A 24,303-nucleotide genomic window follows, 5' to 3' on the forward strand; every position below is an offset into this window, starting at 1 on the left:
CCTGGAATACAAGCAGTTTATTTGCAAGCAGACACCAAGCAATCCTTAAATACAATGATTTCTCCTAGAGGAATCCATACAGTCAAAGATGAAGCCTAAGCAGCCAAAGAAAACACTGTAGCTGTGCCTGAAGTTTTACACAAAATCTCGAGAGACAGGGATGAGTTGCCTGCTGTAAACATAGGAGCCTCAGGGCACATGCATGCTCTGCAGCACAGAGGCATGGACTGGCTCTGTACTCTGCACCAGTCCATGCAGACAGCATGTCTCTCTATCCCTCCCAGCTCCTCAAAACCACAGCACACTCAGTAAACAGCAAACTGCAGTATGTGCTGTCTGGAGTTAGCTCAAGCATTTGGGCACTGTGCTGCACTGCAGCGTACAGGCAGGAAGGGACAAGCATCCCCAGCACTGCGAGGAAGTCCATTGATTTGGGCATTATCATCCCAAGAACGTGGATGATACGGCAGTGGGGAGCACAAACATGTACTGGCTCCCCCTCCAACACTGACAGCAGTTTTCTTTGTGGTCCCCAATGCCTGACACCCTTAACCCTCTGGGACATGGCATAGGCACCACTAAGAACACTGACAGAGAAGAAGCAAGATTAGCCAAACCCTTTACACTAGCACAGGTCACAGCCTGAGGGGGCAGTCCACCTTGTGGGCTCCTAGGTGAGAAAAGCCTTTGGGACTGACAGTGTCCTCACACCTTCCTTAGGCCAGCAACCGATACCCCTTGGCAGACTATGTGCTACCAACACAGAAATACCATTCAAGTTATGCCCTGGAATAATAAGCAACAACCTTACCTCTTCAAGAACATCTCTGTGCTCTCTCACCATGAACAGCCAATGTCAACTCACCAGGACACCAGACTCTTGACTTTCATTCCACTAAATTATTCACAGCAGAAGTGTCATTTCAGCAGCGTAGATTCCCTACCATTATAAATATTCTCAAATCATGACTTTGCTTTCCTTACACCTGTGGTGTCTTAGACCACACTGGTCTCCTCACCTTTGGACTACGCTTGGTCCCTACCGTACAGGAAGACACAGAAAAAAAGAGCTCTCTCAAAATCTTCAGTAGAAGCATTAATATCGATTTCTTACTGAACAGTTCTTTTTCCTATTCCTCCAAATTGTCTCCTCCTATCAGAAGGCCCAAGTATGCGCCCACTCCATCTTCAGAATAATCAATATATTGATACAGAAGTGAATGCCCTGCAGGACATCTTTTCAGTGCTTTAATACTCTGACTTTTCCCTATGGCTGTTTGAACTAAATCCATTCTAAACCTTAACTTCGCTTCTGTACCAATGATTTCCGATTTAAAGGCTTTGCATTGACAATTACATTCATGCAAGCAGATACCTGTGTGTACATCTCCATTAATATTCTAAGAGACACTTGAATCCTTTAAGATTCTTTCCAAAACCTTTTATTATATTCCCACAATGCCGTTAGGTTACCAATTAACCCTTCTGCAACATCACTTTGTCCAACATTCGTACAAGCTTTTCTCTCTACACAACAGTCAACTACATCACAGAACCACGCGTTGATCTCCCCATATGCAGATACAGAGCCCTGGCTGGGCTATAACCGTGCTTTTTGCTAACTTAGGGATGGAAACACTATGACTTATATACAACTTATATCCTCTTATCCACACTTATTTCTTTGGTTCAGAGCAGCACCGTTGAGCCACGCCTTTAGAATCATCACTGTATCTTCAGTGATCTGATCAGCAATGCCAGCACTGTCAGGTAACACAGATTTGGCACATTAAGGAAAATGGAACAGCCCCAGGAGAGCAGATAAGCACTGTTGTAGCAGCTGGGATATACCTTACTCCAATCTCCCACAGCATGCCACCCCTGAGATGGCAGCAGATGGAAGCACCACTTGCAGGCCAGGCTTCGTGCTGTCAGCCACCCCACAGCATGGACAAGGGCAGCAGATGAAACTGCTGCAGACAGGACACAGCCCAAAGTCTGCAAAGGGCTTATCCTCCCCTCAGCTCACACCAAAATAACCAGGGAGCCAAAGCAGAGGCTAGAGCCCCCAGATGATTCCCACACCCCAGTTTACAGTCAGCCTTCTGGGAGGCTACCTGGATGCTGATCAGGACCACGCCGCCCATCACTTGTGGGTGATACAAGGAAGATGAAAAGCAGTCCTTTGCATAAGTCCTGGCTGCTCCCCTATTTTTGCTAATAGCAAATCTTTGCTTTCTCACTTTCAGCATTCTTTTAATTCACCTGCAGTGTCCAGCATTTCCTAACACGCCTTTGTTCATTGGGATAAATGCATGTTTCTGTGCTCCGGTCAAAAATGAGACATTTTCCACGATCAAAGGAACTGGACATTTCATGTTGCATACATAAACCACTGCAGAAATGAAAATAAATTTCCTACATGAGAATGAAAAGACAGAAACCTTCCTACATAAACACGAGAGAATAGACACTGAAGTCACATACCAGGCATTTTACAGTGGCTTGGGAAAGGAAAGGAATATAAAATTGGAAGTTAACATTCCTCATGGAATGAGATTAGAGATATTTATTTTACGCTCTACTTGAAATATCACAGTAATTTTCATCTGCACTAATAAAAATAAATCAGAAGCTGATCTTCCATGCACTAAAATTACCATTTCATGCAATAGTCACAATGTTTCTGAGACATATGTGCCCTTTGGAAGCCATGCCACAAATAGAACTGAATTTAAGGACTGCTGTGTGCACAAATTTATGACATCAATTCTTTCCAAAGCAGAATATTGTTGTGTACAAAATGCCATGCGGGCAGCTACAAAAAAGCATCCAGCATCTAGTAAAGACTCTTAGCTTTCAGGAGAAAAACAAATAAGACTGTGAAACTAAAAGAAATAATCAGATTGCACGATACCAACCGTTAGGTGACCAGCAGAGCCCTGTTGGGAGAACGCTCGTCCACCAGACAGGAATTAATGGGTTCACAAGCAACGCGTCTGCAGCCCAGCCTCTCACAACGAGGCACGCTGGCAGAGCAGGGTACAACTTGCTGCTAGACAGAAGTTCAATATTCATTAACCAAAAGAGCCCCCACTTTGTGCTGCTGTCTGCAGTACAAATCATCCGCCTGTGGGTTTTGTCAATCCCGTCACCCGCTGTTCTGTGAGCGCTGTACCTAAAGACACCACACACTGCATCAATACTCCCAGCCCTCAGCTGGGGCGTTTTCAGAGGCAGAGTCCAAAGCTGGGAAACTGCAACCGCTTTTTGGAGTGATGCAGACAGAAAATGCTGGAAAGACAAAAGGTCGTATCTCAAATTCACATACAGCAACTCCTTTGCACAACAGTTTGCTCTTTTTCAGGTGAGCTGCGTGAAAGGAGAGGACTGAAACCGGCAGTTGTCTGTTGGGAGATTGGCTCTGGATCCTCCCAGGTAGCTCTGCAGCAGGCTGGCGAGTGCCTGCTTTTTCTTTTGCAACTCAGGATGGTAATGCATTCAACTGTGCTAAAGCAAAAGCGTCAGGCACACAGATTTTAAGGAGATAATACTGCGAAGGCACAGGGATTTGATGTAATCACACAGAGATGCAGGCAGGAGCCACTCCTTCCTTGCTCTTTACTCTCCCCATTGTTATGGCAGATAGGAAAGGCACAGCACGATTGCTTCAGATGACAGGGATGCTGGGGTACCTCCTCAGCTGCCCAAGGCATGCTGCTTCTCACAACCCAAAGTCAAGCTCAGCTTGCCCACTGATTCCTTCATTCTTCTTGGAGTTGCATTCTGGTGTGCAAGGCATCGGATGCACAGAGATTCACTAGTAAGCATCATCAGGTGGAAGCTTAGATTTCTCAAGAGGTCAAAGATACAAAGACAACCTTTCTTAGATGTGTCTCTGTCTACCTTTCTAGTGCTCTGCTCAGCATGGCGTCTTGGTAACACACCCAGTTGCCCAGGGAGCTCAGCCAAGCCACAGATGGGAGATAGTTATAGTGGAGCCCCAGTATCACACAGCAATCAAAAAAACCTACTGCCAAGCCTCTAGAAGTCATCACACAGAAGAGATTTTCATAACCATCTCTCCATCCCTGCGAGCAAACAGTCCCACCAGAGGCACAGGTCATGCTGGAAAACAAACCCACAGACCTGCAGTACCCTGCAGACATCTTCCTAACAACACCAGGGCTGATGTCTGCTTTCTCCCAGCACTGGCAATGTTTGATGACTTGTGTTTCCTCTCTTCTCTGTAAGCCTGGAAATGCTCTTCCATACCCAGCTATGTCAGCCTTGTCACCATACTCCAAATAACTCATATGAATGTCTTGCATTTTTCAAGTGGTGTCATAAAACATGGGGCTGCACACACCACAAACACTGACATATTTCACTAATACAATCCAGAAGCAACTTATGAAGAATATTTATGCAGCTCTTTATTATTTTCTATGAAAGGTAAATGACCCTTTTGGTGAAACGGTGACTTGTGCTGACAGCATCTTTGTTTTTAGGAAAAAATACCAATTGAGGTAGCTTTAGAAGTTGATTCAGGGGTACAGATTTCTCTGGTCTCGTCAGAATAACAACAAACAAACTTCTCTTCTTCCAAAGATTTTACTGTCATTCATCTTTCAAGCACAATAATTAGTAGTAATATGAATGAGCTAAAGATGCATATAAATAAGATCTATATATTGACTAAGTGAGCCTTTAAACACAACCAGCCATGATCTAAGTCACCTCCTCAATATACTTTTGTGGCTAAAGGTCAAGTATTTCTAAGCGAGGAAATGAGTGATTTTGCTTATTAGTGCAAGGCTGAGACTAAGCAAGGTTAGCTGCGCGTGCTGATCTGCTAACGCACTCCCAGACTGAGGAAGCAGTAACCTTTCAGATGCCTGTCCAATTAAATGTTCTTAATTGGTGCGGAGCTAATTGATGTAGAGTGGTTCTGTTGTGATGTTAGCTGTTGATGAACAATTAGAGAAGGAATTAATGCTGCGTTCTACCTAACTACTGAGGGAGGCCAACATGTTCAAAATCAAGTGAAAGAACCCAAACCCAAGCAGAGCAGTGTGAGAGCAGTGTGATACCAGTGTGCAACATCTCATGAGGAGGAAGCCAAGAAACCAGCACCCATTCTCCAGCATGCCAACAGCAGGAGATCGCTGCAAGGCTCCCAGCCCAAGCAGGTGAGATACCAAAACCTCAATTCTTCATGCTTGCACATTGCTCACTGACAGCAAATACCCATTCAAGGCCAGACTAAGGCGACTCTTTATCAGGTTACTTTCTTTTTTTCCCCTTGTTTTCTTACTTTTTTTTAAATAGTATTTTAGAAAAAAATTCCATTGGCATTTATTCAGATATTTCACATTAGCTCACATCCTTGCAAAAACATCTCTTCTATCGCTAATACTGAAACCAACCCCCTTCTGCTCTGCCAGAAAAAAAAAAACAAAAAAAAAAACCAACTTTTCAATATTTTAAACTAGGAATTATCTGAAGTAACTGGGAAAGAAAGTGGGGAAACTCATTCCCCTTCTCTACTCTAGGTTCTAGTCACCTTGGGGACTCTGGCCAAAACCCAATGAAAGGCCCAAGTGATGCTCTCCCAAACACCTTATCCCTTGGAGGCAGCATAAGAACAAGACTTACTTACTGAAACAGCAGTATTCACTGCTTTCCCTACAGTTGTTCAGCTCCCCTCCCCACCCCTGTGGGAGGCTGCTGGCTTCTCCTGCCTTCAGACCAGATGCACTTTTCTCAGTGACATCAGTGCAAGTTCCCCAGGTCCCCCAGGCCGACTGCAAACTGCACAACTGCACCTGGAGGAGAACAAACACCAAGTTCCCATCGTTACTCAGATGCTGGAAGACCATTTGCACACCCATGTTTGCTGAGTCTCATTCTTTTCCAATGGAAAATCATGATCCATCTCCAAGCTACAGAGGAGGCTCTCCAATAAAAACAACTTTCCACAGCAACCTCAGTGAAACATGGGGAGCAGACCAAGTTACTGATGGGATGGGGCAGCACACCGCTCCTCCGGCTGCATTCGGGAGCCTGGTGCAGGGCACAGTGCCAGGCGTGTGTGGTGTTTGTCCACCCTCCTGAGGGACAGCAAAGGCACAAGACAGGCCAAAGGAAGAGTGATGCAAGACTCAGGGGAGCAGGATGGCTCCAGGGAGCCTGCGCTACACTCTTGTTCTTTGCTACATCACACAGCACCCTTAGACAAGTCCCATAATCTCACTGCCCCACTGTTTCCGGCCATCAAAAGTGGATGACAGCCCGTCTCTAGCAGGGGAGGACGCCTTGATAAATGTACTAATTATCACCAGACACCCCACCCAGCAGGCAAGAAAAGAGAGGCCATTTATTTGCCTAAAAATCTTGCAATTATAAAATTACTGCTTGAGAAGTCCGCACATCAGGGACCTGGAACCTGGTTTAATTAAATCAATTGGATTTACAGCACCAATTTACAACAAAACTCAGATCTATCAGGAAACAGTTTATACTGACCAGCATTCAAAATCCTTTCATACACTGAGAGCAAACACATTTTTATTATTCTTAGCACAGCAGAAACTGCCATGAAACTGCTCAGCAGCGCTTCCATGGCAGCAGCCCGGCCAGCCCAGCTGCACCTCCGCTGCTCCATTTGTCATCTCAATGCACCATTTGTTCCTCCAAACACCGATCATCTTACACAAAGCAGTTGTCACGCGTCTTCCCAGTCCCCACCACTTCAAGCACTACACATTCCACTCCACACATGCTCATAAAAATCACTTGCCATAAGAGCTTTAAACGGTCCTTGTCAAAACATCAAAATAGAAGGTGTTCAAGACGGAACCTCAGATTTCTTGTGCTGTTTACAGAAATAACCGTAAGACACACAGCCTTGTACAATGGGCTTTTCTTTTTGAGACCCCGGGATGTGGCTCAAAAAGAAGCATGCCGGGTGGGGAGGAGAGACAACCACCTTATGACAACTCCATGCTCAGGAGGAAAACCTGTCTACCTGTAACAGAAACAACAAGGAAGTGACTTAAAGTAGTTCAGTAGTATTTGTTCAGTGGTTGTGCAAATCTATCTATCAAACACAAACATTTGTCAGGCAATCAATGCTGATGTGGAAGAGCTCATTTCATCCTGCCAAACACAGAAGGCAGGAGTCTGTTTTCCATGAAGAACAAACTTTGAACAATTCCAATGGATGAGAACTAGACTCTGGGTTTATCTCAGTTTAACTGACAAGCACTCTCCATCTCTTAAAAGCTCAAACCTCTACCAGATCTTATGTTATATAGACAGCAATTGCTCATTTATTGACAGCAAAGAGCTGTGGATCAAGTCTTAGTATTTGCTAATATATCTCGCTGAAAGCAGACTTTAATGGTCCAATCCATCTCCCATTACCAAGAGAACATTAGGTCACTTTAGCAGAGCTGCATCAAGTGGCAGCGTTAGCATCTGATCAGGAAAAAACATTTTGTGCACCAACTAGTTCTTACTGACTGCATTTTGTCTGTTAAGAGATCTCCAAATCTAAGCTGTAACAGAGAACGCCAGCTATACTGCTGTGCTATTAAAAAAAAAAAAGTGTTGAGAAGTGGAACTCCAGCTCTCACTCAGTCGGGTGTCATTGAGCTGTAACCCTGGTGAAGCCAGGAGAGCTCCAGGAACATAAATATGAAGTGACAAGGAAAGCCAGCCTACTATTCACATCACATATTTCATGCTTCTTTCTATTTCACAATAATACACCAAGTTAAGCTGCTTATTAGTTGGGCACATTCTCTCCTAACCGCAGCCAGATTTGTATTTTATGCTGGGCTCACCATCAGTACTGACTGCCCTTTAATCATAATACTGCTGTCATTTGTGGTTCCCCTTTGCAAGATACTTGCTCTAACACACAAACTGCACAGCTGTTAACACTGCTGTAGCCCAGAAGAGAATGGCACAAGTAAGGCCAAGAGAAGGGCTTTATTGTAACCGCCCCTGTTCATAAGGACCTCTTGCACATTCTCCTCGAATATTTGTTAGCCTAGATGATGTGGTGGCATCTGCTTCCAAGCCACTCAGCACACCAATATGTCAATAATGATCTTCCTGACATGAATTAATAACAGCTAATCGCTATGCAATAAAAAACAAAAGGGGTTTTGCACAAAAGATCTTCCACAAAATGACAAAAAAAAACACAAATGCTTTTTATTAGTAGGATCACTAATAGCTGCTCCTCATCTGATCTGTATGGATTTGAGAAACATTTAGTATCAGTTAATGAAATTACCCCAGAAAACACAGCTCCCAAAACAGCATTTCAAAACACATACCACAGCCTGGCAGCTTATGAATGAAATGCTCCATAGGAGTTTGTGTACATTTATTATTTACTACACCACATTAAGAAATAAGACTGCAAATGACAAGCTGATGCTCTTCCAACTGTGTACACTATGTAATATATGCTACCAGGGCTTTGCTATCACCTCCTGAACAGCTTCTCATTGGAGACAAACAGAAGGATCCAAAGGAACCAAGCCACCTCTAGCACCTGAGAAATAAACTGCAGCTACTCTGCCTTTTATAAAGTTTTATCAAGGGTGTTTTAAAGCAATTGAAATTAGCATTTTAGATGGCTGTTACACGTATAACATATGCACACACTGAATGAAAGCACAAATCCCATCCCTGACGTGCACAGGAGGCTTGTGCTGCTGGCAGCCTCCATGGAGGCAGTAAGGATCAGAAAGCTCTCCCCAGGCTCGCATCCCTCCTTGCTATACTCCAGATCTTGCTTTCAGCACCCATCCTAAACTCGTACAAAGTCTGTTCACCTCACAGAAGCAAACATTCATATCTGACAGCTCACATAGAGCTAAAGAGCCAGGCACACCACAGGGTGGTAAGAAAAAAAGTCTTTTCCCTTAGTAGCCAGCAGCCCTCATGCTTAATTTGCAAATACCCAGGCTCAGAGACTGCCCCTGACTTCTGAAGAACCGCTCACATACCCCAAATTCTTCAGCCAGTTTTGAAGTATCTGCAAGGCCACTGGTTTAGCATACTTATCACTATCATAATTATGTATTTTGAAGAGGAGAAAATAAAGAGCATTCTAAGCTGTGATCTTCCAAACCTTGCTTGGCTTCCTGCCTTGGTTGCATTGGGCACTTTTGATGCAGCAAGCATTATTGAGGGAACAAACTGAGTTCCAAAACAAAACACACACAAAAGCCCCACACAAAACTGAAGCAATCACTAAAAACATTCCAGCATAGAACTACTTGACTCTGTCAGATCAGGTCTTTGTGGTCACGTGCCATGACCCAAAAGTGTCAATAAGAGAAATTAACTACTTCATCCGTCTTTCACTGTGCTTTTTTCCTGCTAATAGGTATTGTTGCTTACCCTTGACCTTTGAGAAAAAAACACACACAATCCCACTGTGTCTGTGACCCAGGTGACAGCGTGGAGGGGAAGGGTCACGTCAGAAATGCCCAAACATCTCCAAAAATCAAAACCACTTGTGGACTTGTAGCAGCTCCTGCTGTTAGACAGCTGGATGGAAAATAGGAAAATATTACCCAAGTAAAAGGCACCCAACCAACCCATCTTAAAGCTTCGTACTTCCAACCCAATGAGTTCTGCTGGATCCACTGTTTGCAGCTGCATCCCTAACCTTGGTGAATTATTTTATACTGTACCACCCTAACAGCAAAATCATAAGTGACCCACGTAGCTGCTATCTCAAACTCTTCTCTGCATGCAGATAAAGGTCTGCAGAGTTTCTGTCTGAATAAGATGACAGAATTGAATGAAGTGATGGGAAATATCAGAAGACCTCTGTAGTTCTCTTTGCTCTTCCCAGACTTGCTGAGCACAAACCCACAGAACAACTTGCCTTTTGCCTGCACCAGCATGGAAAGTTGCAGCTTCCTGCACCTGTGGCTTTCTCTTCTGTCTGCTCTGATTTGTAGACAATAAATTCTCTGGAACGTGAGATCCAAGCCTCAATGACCAGACCCTACATGCTGTATGATGTTTATGCACATGCACTGGAACAGACTGTATGTACATATTCAAAGTTGCTGTAATCAGGAAATGAGCCATGAAATGTGTAAGTGATGGCACATTTTTTTTTTTTTATAGCTTAAATTAGAATCTTTGGAATTTCACAGCCAGAGACTTTTAAATAGGTCAAAAAATGTGATAATCACACTTAATGATCGCATTCACATGCACTGCATCAGAACTAGGAGTGGGGAAACCTGAGCAGAATGGATACGAATGCTGGCACAGCCAAAAAAAGCATGTAGCAAACCTCAAGTGATTTTTATACCAAAACCAAACACAGCCCAGGCCAGAAGCTTTTTCCTTTTGGTCCTGCATGTCAGAACTGGGCTGCAAGACTCCACATGATCAGAAGTTAACTGCTGTGCCTCTGTCGCTTCCTTTTTGCTAGCTCTGCAGATTAGCAAAGACTGCAGGTTTGACCCCTTATAACTGGAGAGCACGTAGTGATGAAGAGAAAGCACTCCCTACCCGAGGAACACGCTTTATTATTGGACTTGTCCACACACATTTCACCCCTGGCATACATCAGCAACTTTTAATGAACCAAACAAGAACCCACAGAGCAATCACAATAATCATTTAGGCTCCAAATCAGGGCAGTACCTCTAAGTTCAGATGCCTATGCTCTCTTTACACCAATTGGGCTGTATGGACTACAAGCCTAATGGAAACATCGTGGAAAGACTGAGAATTCCAGGGAAATACACCATAGCTGCTAATTAATACTGTCCTGCCAAGCTGCTGAGATGTAACCAAAAAGCTAAACCAAGAGGAAAAAAAAAAAAATCAGTTATATTTTGTGTCAAACTGAGGAAACAAAGTCAATGTTTGTCTACTGTGGAAGTACAAAGTCAGCAGGGGAGACTGCTTGGAAGCTTCTAAGAAAGCTACAGATAAATGTTTTTTGGTTTCTTTTTTCCTCCAGTCAAAATTGGCTCCTTCTGAAAAACAAAGCAAGGCAAAAGATGAAAGGCTCTCTTTTCTGAAGCCAAAGATGAAGAATACAAAGAATATTAATGACTAAGAAGTCTGCCCGTAAATGCCATGAGCTTAGCAGCAGTAGGGACAGAAAGGAAGAACAGGTCTGCTATTAACTAATCAAGTTTCCAATCTAATGAGCAGTGATGAAGGCTGATTGGGTCATTTACGATTCCATAGTGTTAGTTGAGAAGAACACAGGTTCCCTATGAAGGATAAAGGAAAAGATGCCATTACAGACACAGGAAGCTCAGGATGACCGTGGGTCTCTCACAAAGCATGGAACAGCAGTAAGCTCCCCATCAGTGCTCGTCTCTCCTTCCCACCTCTGTGCATGCACAGGTATACAAGATGTCTGTCCTGCAGGAGATTGAAGAATTGTTTCAGATGCGTCACCTGGATTATACAGCACTTCTAGTCAATGCAGTCACAAAATACTATGTTTTCATGAATCACATTTCCCAAAGGAAAGCTTCAAAACACAGAGCTTCGCCTTCATCATGGTTATTGAATGCAGTGTGAGCCTGCCCAGCCACCACAGCTCCCCAGGACGCTGACATTCCCCATCACAGGAGGGATCTGTTGACCAAGGGCAGAGCAGCATAGAGGCTGCGCCCAGCCCCTCATCTCTGTGCTGATGCTGTGTGGCGGTGCAAAGCACAGCCCTCTGCAGCTGACATTCACCCATTTGCTTCTGAGAAATCCCTTGAACTTCAGGAAACGAAGCAAAACAACGCCGTGGAGAAAAAGAAGAAGCCAGAAGCGTGTCATGGTTTTATGTTTTTTGGTTTTCAGCATTCCGCATCATAACACTAAGCAAACTTGAGATCTGGAAACGGATTCATTTGCCAGCTCATAGGCATACACGCCTAGTGTGCCTATACTTACATGCTAGACTCAGGCTCTCCACTCCATAGAGGTATTCTGAATATTTTTTTAAATCAGCAAGAACTCAACCATCACTGCACCTACAGGAGAGAAGATGGAAACGACCCCCCCAGTCTAAGATGTGACCATTCAGGTTAAAGGAACCTCCAGTCTGCAGCTCTCCTTATAGCAAGACAGAGCAGATAAAAGAAAAGTTATATTTGACATTCTTTTCCTCGACAGGCCATTGTGAGCTCCTGCATACGGACTGTATTTTGGATTGGAATCTGGTCCAGTAGATGATACGACAAACCCTTGTGTTAACTTTGGAGGCTGTGGGATGGAAATTTGGGGAGCGTGCTTTACAGCATAAAAGCTGGCAGTGTTCAACCAAGTGCTGCCACAGAACTCTGCTGCTTTCCCTGTCCTACAGGGCAGGTATGCAAAGCTGCAGATTCCATGCCCAGCTCTGAGTGACACAGCAGCCTCAGCAGATCACCAAGTTCTCACAGCATCTGTCTGAGAAATGGGAATAACAACACATCCCAGCGGCATCACAAAGACTTCCTAATGCTTGCAAGCACTTTGTAGATAAGGAACATCAAGACTGCAGTTGGCAGAAGGATTTTGGGCAGGCAGACAGACATAAACCCAGGCACTCACGTCATATATGCTTGCAGACAAGCACAGCAGCAGATCAGTTCCTTGTATTTAGTGGTTGTGGGCTTCATCCTCTCAACATACTGAGCACTGCCTTCGATCTGAAAACTGAGTCCAGGGAGAATATTCACATGGTTAATGTTAATCATTTGCTCAAATTCTCTGGATTTATAGAGAGTAAAAGAGAAAAGTGCTCCCCAGCTCCAAAACAAATTGCCCAAAGATATACTTAGGACCCAAGTAAACATTCAACCAGCAGGGGAAAGGCCTCTGCCATGCACCTGCTGGATGTCTGCATCACTGAAGAAACACACAGGTGGGAAAAGCGTCTGGGTGAGTTAGTTGAGACAAACCCTTTCTAACATAACCAACACGATGCTGTTGGAAAGAAGCACCCTAGAGCATGTGAGCAGTATGCTCAAGCAGAAAACATCCTTGAGCAAGGAAAGGTGGAACAATAAACAAACGAGATTTTCTAGGAAACCCTTCACATACATTTAAACTTATGATTACGAATCAATTTCCTAAGCCTGTTAATTACTGCATGCAGTGAGAGAATAGGTTCTCCCAGCAGACAGGCACTGCCAGCAGGAGCTCACAAGTGCTGCAAGCCTTGCAGCAGGCACAGGCAGCATCATTTCCTCAGCCCTCTACATCAGAGAGGACATAAACGCTAAGCAAAAAGCTTTTGACCCTCTCTCCCCTTAAAGCCTTGTTTGTTTAAAGCACACGCTCATCTCTCTTGCCTTGTTTCTGTGAAATATCTGACTCATTCTTAAATCGTGCTGAACTCCTGGCCAAGATAACGGCCTGGGGCTATGCAGCCTCCTACACTGGCTGGTCAGGAGGTGCAGAAGGGTCTCCTGGTTCCCTGCAGGTGCCTCAATCACTCCAGCAAGGACACAGCAGCACTTTGGCACAGGTGAACCCAGCACAGCTGAAGGTTCTCACAGCATCAGGTGAGCTGAGCTGCACGTGGTCACAGACGCACTGCTGGAGAACAAAAAGCGCTTCAAGCTGCGTTCCTCACTACAGCACAGACGTATCCCTCTCCAGATCAGTGTCAGCAGCATAAACAAATAACTGACTTCCAGAAATGATTTTCTAAACTCTGTTCAACAAGCACACATAGCAAGAAAAGCCTCAGGCAATTAAAGGACGACTATCCAGTGCTTGATTGCTCCAGCAGATCTGTAAACATTACCCAGCTTACTCACAGCAGCATCATGCTTCGCCAGCAATGTGAGAAGGACACACCACCCTGTGCCCAGCCCAAATCACACAACATGCTCACTAAATAAGGCTCTTGACTATCTCAAGGGATTTTTGAAAAGCGTTTTAAGATTATTACCTCCAAATTTATTAAATAACACTAAGTTCTTTCAACTGAGCATCCTAGCTGAAGTGATTTATGGTATAGTAGAAATGTTTTCTCAGCTAATGACTTCTTGCAAGGTGCACTGTGTTGCAACAGCACTCACCACTTCTAACTTAATAAACCAGGGGGAGCTATAGCAGTCATTTCCAAAGGGTTAACAAGGTAATTATCTTCCTTGGTTGACCGAATTAGAACTATACAAAATGCTGTGCCTCAGAGCAGACAGAAGTTTACTCCTACCCTCACCTCCCGTAACCCAAAACTGACAGGGGATGAAATTACATTGCTGGGTGAGGCTGCAAGAAGTCCAGGCGAAGTCAGCACAGCAGTAGAAATGCTGGTTTTGTCTCCCATTGCAAGACACTTCGCCATCCCAAGGCTTGTAAGTACTACAGAACACCACAAAATACAGTTATTGCCCAGAAGGGGGGAAATCCCTGGGAGAGGGACCCAGAAGACACCACTGTGACTCCCAAAAGCAGCAGCATCACTTCTCATGATGGATGGTAAGTAGCAAGGCACAGCTTCAAGCTTGTGCAGTCTCAGAACATCTCTGACAACAAGCTAAGACCACTCTGACATCTCCAGTGCCTTCTCTTTGTTCTGTAGCATCAACCAGGAGGACTCCTCTAACAGATCCTTCATTGCTAGCAATGTTTCTCTGGCTAGGATTTTGACTCATACTTCGCTCTACCATGTCTTCCATGGAATTTAGAAAGAACTTGAGGATAAAAAAGTGAATCACTCCACATATCACCCCTTTACCCAACCCTTCTTTATCCCAAGCAGTCCACTCCTCTCATCCATAATAAACTAAGCAAGGACAATGCACTCCTGGAAAGCAGTGGCAAGGAGCATCGCTCTGTGCAAAAGCAACAGGAGATGCTGCACCACAGAGCAGTTAAAGCAGGGGCTGAGCCTGGCAAGGCTTGCTGGAATAGACCTATTGGCTTACAAAGAGCAATTAAACTTCCAGTCTAATTTCCTTCTGATCTAAGTCCAGAATGACTCCCATTAAATCAATTACTGACATGGTGTCACTCTGGATTGTGGTCTCAAATAGAGCTTCTGAAATACAGGCTCTGTTACATCTACTCTAATACATTCTTTTGAACTAGGAAATACCTGTCCAAGAAATATCTTCTGTGCAATACACACATCAGTATTTTAGGTTTTAGCAACAACACGAGGTGTACCAACCCTCCTGCCTGGAAATCTCAGGGGCAGGAAACTGCCTTACAGGACCATCAGGTCCAAAGAATAGAACCTGGGCACAGCTCCTCCTCCGCCCTTCTCTGTTCCCCCTAACCTCTTAGTGTTTCACATTGTACCAGGTCATCCCGGAGAGCCAGCACCAACACAGAGCACCAAATCCCCCAAGCTACGCTGTGTCACCCAGGAATACCCTGGCTATCAAAGCCCGTGCTGATGGGCAGTGCAGCTGCTCTCATGCCCTGGTAATTAGGTGCTACGGACACGCTCCTGCTGTAAGCACATCTTTGACATAACATAGCATGACAATTTCTTCAGAGCCACAGAAATGCACTGCATACAAATAAACCTGAATGCTGAAACCATTTCATTGTTCATAAGAATATGCACACTGCACCTGTTACGACCAAGGGCACTGCCTGTGCCTCGGAGCTGATGAATTCAGCTTCCACCAAACCTGGTTTGCCTAGGAGGACTGTTAAATTCCAAGAGCAAATAAAACACCGCAAAATCATTTTATGAAAATAAATCCTTACCAGATATACGGGAAGAGATCTTTAAATCCGAGCTAAGCAAAACAATTCACAAACTGACATTTTTCCCTGAGCTTCCCTTACGACCGCGGAGTCAGTTTAAATTAAATTTAGCCGAAAGCAAATAACTCTCGGACTGACAGCGCTAAAGTCCCAGCCTGGAACAGCTGCCGGGGAGCCCAGCCCAGGACTCCGAGCAGAGGGAGGCAGGACGGTGCGAGCCGCCAGAGCCGTACGGGAGCAGCCCGCGGGGAATCGCTTCCGCAGTGCCCGGAGGGAGCCGGGAGCAGGTGGCAGAGGCGGGCGGGTCCCCACCGCCAGCACCCACGGAGCACCGCCGGGTTTTTAGGTGGGAAGGAAAGGCGAGAGGAGTGCGGGAGGGGGACGCGGAGCTGCGGCAGCGCGGTATTGGGCGGCGGGGAGCGGGGCTACTCACCGAGCTACGCGCGGCCGCTGCTGCCCCCGCTGCTGTCCATGGGGGCGGTGGGGCGACGGGAGCCCGCTGCGGGCGAGAGCCGCCCCGCGATCCGCCGCATCCGCGGAGGAGGAGGCGGCGGCGGTAGAAGAGGAGGAGGAGGAGAAGAAGGAGGAGGAGGAAGAGCAGCCCGCGCCGCACCGCCCCGAGCCCCAGCGCAGCCGGGCCGCAGAGCGCCGCCTGCCCGCCGCGTCCGGCACGGGACCGGCTGCGAGACAGAGCGAGCGCGGCCCGCGGGGCAGGTGCAGCTGCAGGGACACGGCACAGCGCCGGCAGCTGCAGCGCCCCGGGGCCGTGCCAGAGCTCGGGCAGAGAAGGAAGGCGAGGAAAGGCGTAAAGCGGCCGTGCGTACGTGGCCGAGCATCGAGCCGCCCCGCGAGGGCTCCTAATGAAGTACAGCTGTTCCCTGATATAATTATAGCGTCCTCCTCTTGGTAATTGGCTTTGGCAGTTGTGCTGATCAGAACCCTCTCCGTGCACCTTTCGCGCAGCCCCTCCTTGCTCGAGGCAGAGACTGCAGCCAAACCCTGTCCTTGCCTCCCTGCAGACCCACGGTGTATGGGAAAGGCCCTGTGTTTCCAGCTCCCCAAACCCCACGATTAGAGAGCTGTGACTTTGGCAGATGCCTTTGGCTCCCAAATAGTGAAAATAAAGGATGGTGTTCATTTATTTATTTCTGAAAGTATATGTCCTTGGAAAAGCAAAATGACTGGGCTAGGCGTAGAAAAAGAGGGCATGGCATTTCAGATTTACAAACAAAAGGTTATTGCAGATGCTCAGGAAATGCTATTCTCTGGAAGCATGGCATCTTGTCAGGTTGGCCGCTAGGATGCCCAGAGCTGGCTGAGCATGACAGCACAGGTCCTCTGCTGCTCCCTCGCTCTACCTGTGCTCTACACAGGCTGGGTAAGCTGCAGCTGGTTCAGACACTCCAGTTCTTCCCAGATGAGTTTGTCTTTAGAGCAATTGCCAATGAGGGCACGCTAATACAAGCCAGATGTGTGGGTGTTTTATGTGTGTATGTGAGGAAAATGGATCAAGCCCACCAAATCATCCTGCAGAGCACGCGCAGCCAACCCCAGGTTACGATTTCCAGTCCCTACAGGCCCTGGACCTGACTGCTTCCCCTGATGACTCAAAGCTGAAACGTGGCTGCCCTTATACCTGCTGACACTTGGGTGCTGTGAGGAGTGTAAATACTACAGATAAGTGGGATTAGGGAAATCTCTTAGCCCAGGGTGGCTACAGTCCTGTGAGCAAAGGCCAGCTTCCCAGCCCAGGCCTTCAGTAAGTCACTCTCCCATGTTATGTTCACCAGCAGCACCAGCATGACAACTGTGGACCTCAAATGACTTTCACAGAATCGTATGAGTAGATTAGCATGCTTACCTTACTGACAATGTCCTTGTTTTTCTTACACTTCATGGACCTTCCAGCAGGAGCATGAAGACCTTCTCCCTGCAGTTCTACACATCAGCATTTTTCATCTGTCTCCCACTGACTCATTTTCTAACATCTTTCCAGATGTTAAGCTATTGAATGTATGGCTTCCGAAGATGAGCTTTGTCAAAAGGAGGAGGAACAGTAAATTTGTTCTGCTCTGACTTCTGTTGCAGTCAGAGCTGACTTCAACTAATTCCTCAGATATTCCAGGGTAACTGTCTCCAGGCTTTGTCTCTTTTGGCACACCTTTTGCATGTGTGCCCCTCTGCAAACATTTTCATATTGTTTTCTGAAGATCTTACCCTGGAAGTAGAAAACAAGGAAGCTGAATTCAGCCAGTAACGGGTCAGTGATTTTGTTCTTCATTTCATTCCATTTTAAGAATGCTTTCTTAAAGGAAATAAGGTAATGTAACTGTTTGATCCTAAGCAAGTGAGAACAACGCCTTTTTTCCCCTGGTATGAGGCACCTGTCCAACATTTTATTAACTCTGCTAATTGCATTAAGCATCATGCAGCGCTGAACAGTCCTTGGCTGCTAATTCCCAGATCTCTATAGTTAAGTTGACTGTTATAGAAATAAAATTCATAGCAGGAAAAAAAAGGAAAAAAAAAGAAAAAAAAGAAAGGACATTTTAGACTCACAGTGGCAAAGAACTGGTCATAACAGTTCTCAGTTCTCAATTCTGATCAGCTTCTGTCAGCAATCACATTTTATGAACTACTGGAAGATGATGTTAGGACTCACTGCCGCATGCTTCTGAGCTGTGTGGGTACACGAGAGATTGATTGATAGATCTTGCATGTTCAGACATTTATACAAGCAAGAAACATTAATTTTCCACATGTGAATATCTTATGGAGATTTCTATGCAGATAATTTGTATATGCTCTTTCATTTTGTTACGTGTGAACCTGATAATAATCTGAATTTACATACACAAATTACTGGAAGGTCTGGATCTGGCACACCAGGGAGTCGTTTCTGGCTAGCAGCATTAGAGATGTGATAACTATTTAGACAACTATATAAAATGAAATCAGCACTTGTCGAGGAAAAACGCGTTGTTATGAAAACTGGAACCGATACGTTCTCAAATCAACTCTCAAATAAAGTCTGTGAAAAAGTTAATCAGAAATCCTCTCCTGCCACTCACCTGCAGTACTGCTCTTCTTATTTCTTTCTCTCCTTTCCTGGGGTGCAAACCCACACCCAGCAGCAGGGAGCTGCGGAGGCAGAAGCAGCAGTATCATGCTGCAGATGTGCAAAAGTGGTACATCACTGCTCAGAGCAGGGAGAGGTAAAGGTCCTGCACTCTGCATTGGTGGCTCTGCCTGCAGGAATCCAGCACACGTGTGCCCAAGGAGGGCATCATCCATGGTGTGAGTGCAACACACACTGGGTCTGGCTGTCGTGCATGGTAGGTTTGACCTGGAAAAGCTGGTCTTGATACTTTTGGATCTGAGAGCAGCTGAGACCCGAGTTCTGCTCCAGAAATAAGAGAAGAAACAAGGCCAGAGGAGACCTATGGAAGAAGCTTCAACTGTCAGGTGGTTTCTGGATGACACTTTCCATTTTTAAGAAGCACAAGGGCTTTTGAACTGTTTTGTTTTTTTTTGTTGTTGTTGTTGTTTTGGTTTTTTTTGAATGGATATTGCTTCTGCTTTTTCTTATTTGATTATTAGGGTACCTATGCTGCAACCAAACTGAATGGAAACTGCGAGGACTCCCATTTCCTGGAAAAAAAGGAAACTGAATGGAAGCAAGTGGCAAATAATAATAAAAAAGCCATTCAAGCCACTGCTAATCACATTAGTTTATGTATGCTGTTTATAATTAGACTACTTAAACACTCATTTCCTTACCTCGTTACAGACTATATCTTCGGAGGACCCTCAACTTTGTCCATTGCCATTGTGGCATACAGTAGAGATAGATACAATCACTCAGCTCAGTATTTGTGAAGTAGTCCAAAGTACTTTGATGCAACAGCATAGTAAATTCTCAGTAGCAGCTAATTGTCTCATTTTAATGCATTTTTAATGAGACACCTGGTAGAATATAAAAACAATGCAAGCCCACCAAAAAACAATACTTTTCATTGGCTTTGCAGTCCCTCCTCATTTATGTCTTCCTGCAAAAGGGCTTTTTCATATTAACACACAAAGGAGCAGCCCCTTAGCTTCACCCAGCTGTGTGACAGCATCATTCTCTGCCACACCATGACCCACCATCCATGGGCATGGCAAAATCTGTAAAACACCATGGAGGGAGTCCAGAGAGTAGAGTCCTCCATCCTGCATATGTTCCACATCCCCGTCACTTCTGTCTCTCTAGGCAACACAGGTACATTTATGTTGCCAGCAGGTTGCAGAAGGTAGGTTTTTTCATTCCTTGTCATCTGAAATGTAGATGTAACTCTCAGATACATCAGGAAGAAAACAAGGTGGCAAAGGGTTGTAAGTGCACTTCCAGTTGGTGCTGGCCTGCCCACATGCCTAGTCAGTAGGCAGTCACTGCCCAGTGCCTGCAGTCACTAGCTGGCTTCAGCTGGTGAGAGCTCTGGTCCAAGCTCAGTAACTGTGATGCTTAACAATATAATGACATTTAATACTATTAGCATGTGAACAAATTGGTTTCTTTCTTTCTTTGTTGTGTTTTTGTTTTTTTTTGTTTTGTTTTTTTTTTAATGTATCTTTGCTTCTTAATTCATAAAGGGGCTTTGCGCATCTGCAGTACTTACAGAGACAAGGGGCTTGTTGATTCCAGCAGAAGGGCTCTCCAGGCTGTGCTGTGGCTGTGGTAGAGTGCCTAGCACAAACACTCAGGTTAGTTGCAAAACTCCCCTTGAATTTTGCTGCTTCTGGGAAATGCCTCAGAGTTAGGTGAGCTGGCTGCTTCCAGAGCACTGCAAGGCTGCTGAATTTGTTTGAAGCAAGGGGCAGAGGGTCACGTTGCAACCATAGGTCAGGGAGAGCATCACTTTTGGGAAATGAATATTGACTCACTGAACCTACAATAACAGTAAAGAAAAGCTCAAATCTCATAGCACTTAATAGTCCTTTGTTGATAAAGATTATTTTGACAAGACCTCCAGGAAATGTACTTTCTCACTGCATACCCATTTCCAGGCTGCTTTTGCCCTTACTGTATTTCTTCTCTTTTTCTAAAATGGATTTTTCTTCTCCACAGATGAGATCCCGGTTTCTTTCCAGACTTGAACAACAGTGCAGTTGAAAAGGGTGACAAAACAAGCTTCTTCTCAAGCTACCACACAAAAGACGTCAGTCAGGATATTTACAACAAACACTGGCTCCAAATGCGAGGACTCCCATTTCCTGGCAGTGTTGCTCTACACAGTGTTTTCTCTGGAAGGAATCAATTACATCAGTGGGTTCGGGAATGTATGCTGAGATGGTTTAATCAGAGTTGAAAATCACAGTACAGAAAGGGGCTTCAGTTCTTCTGGCTGGACACAACGTACTCCATTTGGGAGACACTAAGGAATTTCACTGATACCAGACACATTAGCTCATCTCCATCCAGTGTTAACATGGCTGGTGGCAGTACTATATGAATCTGATTCAGCAAAGCACTGAAGCACATGCTAGACATTAATTTCTTTAATTAGACTTAGACATGTGCTCTGGGGTGAGGATGTGCCACAATACCCACAGAAATCACAGCACCGTTCATCAGGTAATTTGTTTCGACCAGTGAATTCCTCCGTAGACAGAAGTTTTGTCATGTTTCCCATCTGCCTGTCTGTTGCTTGGCTCTCCCTGTTGACTTTATTCTTACAGTTCTAGGCAGTCTTTCAGAACTTAACACTTCCTCTTCATTATACATTTGTACAACATCTAGTACAAATAAGGCTGTGGTTTCTATAGCTCTCGTAACACCAGTTATTACGACAGGAATGGATTAAGTGCAAGCTTTACTGCCTTCCTAAATAGAGGCTTATAGTTAGACCCTAATCTTTCTTATGTTTTCCTCAGTGTATGAAATGGGTCTTTACTCATCCCAGCTTGCTTTAGATCCCCATGGGGCAAAATGCCTGTGGGTGGAATAACATCTATTTAAAAGGATCAATAGGAAGCAAGAAGTGAAGATTAAAAGGTCTGGAAAACTTCTAAGACTTCAGCTGATACGTTGTGTAACACCAAGGTTGTAGCAAGATGACAGAAGCCGCGTTCCTATGTGACTTGACAAGCTATGGAAATGCCAAATGTTTCTGCAGTAAGCTAATCTGCTGATAAGAAATTAAAGCAGTGGTTAATTAGAGACCAGGTTCAAGGGAAAGCTCAGCTGAGCCTACACAGTTATTGCTTCACTGATAGAGCATGAGGTTTCAAAAGAAGCACTGAGTATAGGCAGGTAACCTGCAAGAGATGGGCCAAAGCCCACTCTGTTCCACCAGTGTAAAATTTATTGTCAGTAGGAGCAGATTCAGACTGATAATCATCAGTAAGTTTCAGTGAACTGGCTGCTTAATTGTGTGAGAGTTGCGAGAGAAAGATAAAGGTGGATCTAAGTCATTATCCAGGGGCAAGTTCTAACAGTGCTGGACAAACATTTTGCTGAAGGGTCTTTCTTAGGCACTGGGTTTTTATCTGAATTCTATCAACTGCATTCCTAGGAGGAGGAAAAAACCCACAAGAGCAAACCCTCACCAGGAGAAGGAACAGTATGTGCTTGATTGACAGCCATGTATTCTTTTGTTTTGTTTTAAATTAGGATTTTCAAAGCAGTAGGGCTAAGGACCTTCTCTTGCTGAAGACCGAGGGTCACATCCCTTGCTTGTCTAAACCAAGTTGGCTTCATTGACTCCTTTGCTGATTTATAGCAGCTGAGTGTCTGCACTGAAAGTATAGACCCAACAGAGAACCAGCAGCACACCCATGCCTGTTCTTCCATGATTCCAAGTACAGCATGATTCATACCCAAGTACAGGAGAAGTGGAATGCAAAAAGCAAACAGAAGACAAGGTGAAAAGTAATTACATTTCCTTGACTGCAGATTAAAGAAAGAGGAAAAAAAGCCTAGCACTAAAAATTCATTAGATTCTTTCTCTTTAGAAACCTGTAAACTATGAAGGCAGGCTCTTTATTGAATTAAGTTTTTTGGCAGAAAAAATAAATATTGTTGTGTGAATTATTGGAACATGCATCCAATTAAAATCCTAAAACAGAAATGCACTGTTAATGTAAAGGCTATTATGCTGAGCTGAAATGCATAGATCATATTTAAACTGAAAGGAGGTAAATAATCCATTGCACTTATGTGATTGCCATTGGCAGAAAAGGAAGTAATGCAGAATTATGATAAAGGGTGCAGCCAATAATGGAAGCTGTGGCTGGCGTCCCAGAAAGAGACACCACCCAGAACTGGTGAGTAAAGCAAGTAGTAAGATAAATAAAGTAGTGGCAAGACCAAGTACACGATCTGTTTTGTTGACTATAGGCCTACACAACCATTCTCTGCATGCAGAGAGGCCTGGCCAACCACTGAAATTGCAAGGCATAGAACACTGGGGTGGAGAAGCCTTGGCTAACCAGAAATTATGGGCTGCTGGCATTTAATCCTGCTGTGTGACAGGCAGGTGGGTGTACATGTGTGTGTACTGGTGCATGGACTGCTCTCCATTTCAGCCCAAACTGGAAGGTGACGGTTTGCTTTGGTTAGTTTTAAATGGTTTGAATTATGTAAACATTAATTTCACAGTCACAGGCTGAGATAGTAGAGACTGTGAGAAGAAAAATTTAAGAAAAATGTGTGTACAAGAGTAGAAAGGGTTGCTGCTCTGTGCTGCAGAGGAGAAGAAAACTTTCTGCAAGATGGACAGAGCAGCCAACTTTAACAGGAATTACCCCATAGGGGCAAAGTATTTTCTTAGTGAGAACAGAAAGTGATTTTTATTTTTGCCACAGAAGATATTAAGGCTCACTATCTGTGATGGAGTCTTTCTGACTTCAGAACCAGCAGAGCAATACTGTGTGTCCAATATCAAGTCACAAAACAATTTATTTGCCTTTTCCATCAGAACACACTGTTCCTACAGGGGCATAATTTTACAGCTCAACACTCGTGCTGGCTCTGAAAGCTTCTATTAAGACAGAAATCTTCCAGATAATAGAAAACTGTCTTAGGCCCCGTTCTATCGGATCTCAGCTGCCGTCTGTCCATTTGGGAGTTTATAGCAAGCTCATCTTTGCAATAATAAAGAGACTTTATAAGAGGTCTTAAAAGGCCAGCAGTTTCCAACAGCATCCCTTTCCTCCTTCCCCCACTGTTGCCTCTTTTTCCTTTGTTGTTTCTGGGAATGAGGCATCACTGCAAGTCAGATCTGCTAGGGATGAGAGACCTTGCACTGAGTTTGGGGGGTGTCAAGATTTGATACCATTTTGACCTCCAGTGGCAACGTACCCTGCAGCCCAGGAGTATAATCACCCCAGTGCTGCCCACAAGGGCATGATGATCGCTGTGATACCCTCATCTTTCACCTCCATAGCTGTGCTGCTCTCCGATGCAGGCTCTCGAGATGCTGACTGCAGCTGACTCTGGCTGCCCCACAGACAACTCAATAAACAAACTTCTCACAACAGCCTGCCTCTTCACTGTTTCATTTCCCCACTATGCGAGCACCGGTGTTCCAGAGGTAGAGA

General features: G+C 44.8%; 1 protein-coding gene and 1 long non-coding RNA gene across 2 annotated transcripts in view; one reads left to right on the top strand and one right to left on the bottom strand.

Moving 5' to 3' along the window:
* The window catches only part of RASGEF1C (RasGEF domain family member 1C), a 71,221-nt gene extending 55,007 nt beyond the window's left edge, over positions 1-16,214 (bottom strand). The window contains exon 1 of the mRNA XM_042881634.1: positions 16,157-16,214. The gene's annotated coding sequence lies outside the window, so the exon portion shown is untranslated. The remainder of the gene's footprint in view (positions 1-16,156) is intronic.
* Positions 15,962-21,025, top strand: LOC122185649. The gene is made up of 3 exons (XR_006180940.1): positions 15,962-16,069; positions 20,356-20,466; positions 20,831-21,025. It is a non-coding gene; the product is annotated as an uncharacterized LOC122185649 (long non-coding RNA).
* The last annotated feature ends 3,278 nt before the right edge of the window (positions 21,026-24,303 follow it).

This window comes from Lagopus leucura, unplaced genomic scaffold (assembly GCF_019238085.1).
Source record: "Lagopus leucura isolate 7727_CA_CO unplaced genomic scaffold, USGS_WTPT01 Super-Scaffold_100030, whole genome shotgun sequence".
NCBI classification, from domain to species: domain Eukaryota; kingdom Metazoa; phylum Chordata; class Aves; order Galliformes; family Phasianidae; genus Lagopus; species Lagopus leucura.